The following is a 4,515-nucleotide window of genomic DNA, read 5'->3' as shown; positions in this document are numbered from 1 at the left end:
GACACAGCTGGGGTGGTGGCAAGGAAGCCCCAGTCAGTCTGGACCCCACAGCTGGCTCTCCCCACCCGCCCTGGCAAGCTCTACTGTTACCACATGAGCCTTTGTATGTCTTGCCTTCCATTTCCCTTGGTGGATGGCCAGGTGGGTGGGCCTTCCTGGCTTAGGGTTTCTCCAAGGGCCTTCCCAGGGAGGGTCCCCTGAACCCCCCAACCCTATTCGCGCAGGAGCCTGAGGAGGATGTCACATGATGCCATTGATGAGGCACTGGAAGCTGTCATAGAGTTTGGTGGTAATAGACCGCATGCCGCCGTCCAGCATCTGCTCCACCAGCAGCTGGAGCTGCTCCTCAGTCATGCTCACGTGGAACCTCTCCTTGAGGTTGCGGATGGTGCTGAAACCATGGAAGCAAGGAAGCTGAGAACCTTGCTGCATGATCTCTACGATCTGCACCACCTTAGCCCTGTGTTTCTGAGCTGCAATCAGCCCCTGCAGCATCAACATCTTGTAATAGTTGAACATGTTGCCATCCAGGCCGCCCATCATATCCACAAACCCTGTGGTCAGCTTAAAGGCCGATGTCTCAAAGCCCAGGTTTCAGAATGAGCTGGATAGGATGAAGCCAAAGTCGACGTGGATGATGTGGCCTTCTGCATCCAACAGGATGTTCCCATTGTGTCTGTCCTTGACCTGTAGCAGGTAGCAGACCAAACAGTAGCCAGTCCAACTCTGCACAGAATTGTGCTGGGATCTGAGGAATGCCTCTGTGGTGTAACTGCCATGCTCCTGGAGGAAGTAATCAGGCAGGGAGAGCTGTGACTGCTTCCTCACCTGGTGTATGGATGCAGCCTTGACCCACTGGTTCAGTCATGCTGCTGTCGGCCAAAATCACAAGAATCTTATATGGCTTGATCCACAGGGCTACTCGCTCCTGTTCCCAAATGGACTGCAGTTGCTTTTAACACCTGGAAGGCCAACAGCTCCTGCCGAAGGTCATCCCCACACTTGACAATGACTGACAGGAGCCTCCAGTTGGGGAGAAGGCCATAGGGGGAACCCTCTCTAATGCACCACACTTTCTCCTGCCAGGGCTCTTTGAGAGCAACTGCAGAACGGTCTTCTGGGTCTCGTTTGAAGGCTGTGGGGGTGTGAGCCAGCTGCTCCCAAAGGCGCCGTCGGATTTTACCTGCTGCAATGAACACAGACTCCTTGCTTTCCTGGCTGGTGATGCTGTCCACGGAGAACTGGGAGATGTCACAGCTGTTGGTGTGCACTTCAGGGAGCTCCACCTGAAGCTCACCTATGTCATCCACCAGCCAGGCCTCGTCATCGTTGTCATAGTTGGGCACAGTGCTGAAGCTGCCTGCCCGCTGCTCGTGGGTGATGCCTCATTTGGGCAGGTTCTCTACAGATTGGGTGCTTCGAATTCGGTTCTTGGGAATCTGGGCGGGGACCCTAGATCTGTGGTGTCGAAGTTTTCACATTCGAGGACCTCCACATAGATCAGGTCGGGAGCCTTGTCCTTAGAGTTGAGGACGACAGCCTGGGTGTGGGACACGCAGACCATGTGGTGGTCAAAGCCAGCAGTGGGCAGCCAGACTTGGGCGGGGAGCTTGTGGTTGAGCAGGGAGAGCTCTGAGATCCTCTGCTGTGTCTTCTGCTCCTTGGTGGGGAGCGTGGCCCTCCACTTGCCAATCACCATCAGGGACTTGATGAATTCTCGCTCAGGAGCCAGTCTGATGGGGGAACTGAATGAATTATCAATACTCTCGATGCTGGAGGAGAGCTCCTCATCCTCATTCTCCACTTTAGGGTGGCTGGCTGTTCGTTTCAGGTTGCTGCTGAGATTTATGCTGGTGGTGGCATCTGACTTAGAGCGCTGGTGGGTCCTTTTAGAGGGAGACAGCCCTGTGTCAGAGACTGGGCTCAAGGAGGGCCACTCCCTCTTTTGGTGAGCGGGCTTCAGCTCATCTGAGAGGATCAGCTTCCATAGCTTGGTCCCATGGGAGCCCCCAGCAACAGCAACTGTCAATAAACTATGATGCAGAGCTTTAAAGAGATTCCCTCTGGACCTGTGAATTATTCACACTAGCAAATCACATTTAAATTTCTGTTCAGAGGGATTTGGTGATTCCGTCTAGCTTCAGCTGCATTTCTGGGCCTGTGATAGGCAAAACTTCACATGTACCATAGTTTCTTCCACTAGTGATTACCATTCTTATATCCTCTAATGGAATAAATGCTACTTTCCAAGAAAGTCTGAAGTTGCTGTCATTTCTCCAGTAATTAACATCTGCTTCACCAACAACAAATACACACACCACACCTGTTTGTATTTCATCTTTGTATGCAGTGACTTATTTTTAAAATTATAGTGTGCTTTTTAAAGCATTGGTTTAAAAAATTATTTTTAAATGGCAAACTCAACATTTGATATCATTCAAAAATGATATCACTCAACTGAAGAGACAGTATGAACAGCTGTGACCAAGTCCGTGCAGACACTGACACTGCGTGTTGTGGGTGCTGCCCTCTGCATAGCTTCTGTAAGTTGTGATTAATTATAGACACATCCTGATTCAGAGCTGTGAAAATGTGCGGGTGAAGAAGCCCTTGGAATCTATGTAATATAGTAATAAGCAATTCACACTGGAAATGTCTTCATGCTAGATTATAGGATAACATAATGAGCTAAAGCAATGGTTCTCAAAGTGTGGTCCCAGGACCAGAAACTTCAGCATCGCCTGAGAATGTGCTATAATATAAATTCTCAGGCCCCACCCTAGACAGACTGAATCAGAAATTCTAGGGCTTGGGCCAAGCAGTCTGTTTTAACAAGCCCTTCAGGGGATTCTGATGTCGCTCAAGCGTGACAGCCACTCGGTAAAAGTGAATGGGGTGTCAAGGGCAGGGAGAGAGGCTTCCTTCCACATTTACAGAAAAACATTTATTAGTATAAACATACACACATGCGTACACATGTCCCTTTGAAACTTGGTTTACCCCATATGAGAATTTCTATGCATAATCCTTCAGGTCACTACATCCAAATATATATATTTGATATATGCAAGGCCTACATTCTACAATGACCGAAGAACCCCAGATGTTGGTCTGTTGTGTCATCATCATCCTTGACCACCTCTCCTTTTGTTCTCTTTGTTCCTAGATTTGTTTCCTATTTATCTCTTTATCTGACGCTCATTTTTCTTAAACTTTTCAGCCTATTTTAATCAAAATAAAAGTAGCTGATCATGTAAAAGTTGAATCCCAAAATTATCTTTAATAGGGAAATACAGAAACATGAATGAATACCAGGAAAACTTTACTGCTCAAGGATCTGGATCCCAGGAAGGTATACATAATTTAATTTCTGTCCACTGTCATTATAATATGTAAAAAGAAATATCTGCTGCAGGATAATTTAAAAATAATTGCTAAAATGTGTAATATTTGGATGTATCATTTTATTTTCTACTTCAAAAAGCATAGTCTCAGAAATCACATTCAACTTACTGGCTTTAGTGTTAGCTGGAGTGCAATGTATTCTTCCTTTGAGGTCACATAGATTTTTCTCCTTTTAAATTGTTAATTCACAGCCAGTAGAAACATGCAAAGAAATAAGATATTCCTTTGTTAAATATGCACTGCAATATCCTTATTGCTTTAAAACTGTAAGGTTTGTTCTCTCAAGAGAAACCTATTTCAGAAATAATTATCTTTGTATTGGAATCAAACAAACAATCCTTTGTGAAACTGAAATCTCATTGGAGGCTCAAGCTCATAACACCAAATAATAAAAATATTTGCATTCTCTGATTCTTGATGAGTGAATACACAGTCTTCCCTAAAAACATGTATATTATACAGAGCTTATTTTGCCTTCTGAATTTCTTTTTAGTTTAGAGTTAAATGTATTTTAAATTAAAAAAAAGCATCGGGGGAAAATTGGGTAGTTCGATTTTTTAAATATGATTTTATAAGCTTGTTTGCATGAGTTTCACTTGTTTTGTTAATTTAGTAGAAAATGCTCCTCAGAATTTTAAAGAAACAGCATGATCAATTCAAAATTTATATCTCCAACTCCAGTGAAATAACCTACTTTTCCATAATTTTTTTTGGCTCTGTGGGCTGAGGACGCAGCATCTACTGACAGTCTCTGCATTGTTTGTTAAGTTTCCACCAAGGTCCACGGCGAGTGAGTGGAGTCAGTCCAGTACTCCAGCAGGCTTAGGATACAAGGAAGAGTTTGTGAGGGCTCCCACTCTCACTGTAATAAAACCTGTGGCAGATTAACATACTGCTCAGCTCTTGATACCTTTATTATACAGAGTTTGCAGACTGGCTGAATTGACTACTGCTGAGAAACATGCTTCTAGGTAAGTAACAAGACTTACAAATGGTGTTTTTGTTTGAAAGTGATAGGCAATACATATGGAAGTATACTTGGTTTTAGCTGTAATTTTCCAGATTGGTACAGATTTCATACAGTGCTGAGCAATGCCATGATAGTATTAT

At 44.6% G+C, this 4,515-nt stretch overlaps 1 pseudogene; it reads right to left on the bottom strand.

Annotated features, from left to right (window-relative positions):
• Positions 1–228: 228 nt before the first annotated feature.
• On the bottom strand, positions 229–3,729 carry LOC102271759 (phosphatidylinositol 4-kinase beta-like; annotated as a pseudogene).
• Positions 3,730–4,515: the final 786 nt, after the last annotated feature.

The sequence above is a fragment of the Bos mutus genome, chromosome 2 (assembly GCF_027580195.1).
Source record: "Bos mutus isolate GX-2022 chromosome 2, NWIPB_WYAK_1.1, whole genome shotgun sequence".
NCBI classification, from domain to species: Eukaryota; Metazoa; Chordata; class Mammalia; order Artiodactyla; family Bovidae; genus Bos; species Bos mutus.
This window is presented reverse-complemented; position numbering and strand designations above follow the sequence as displayed.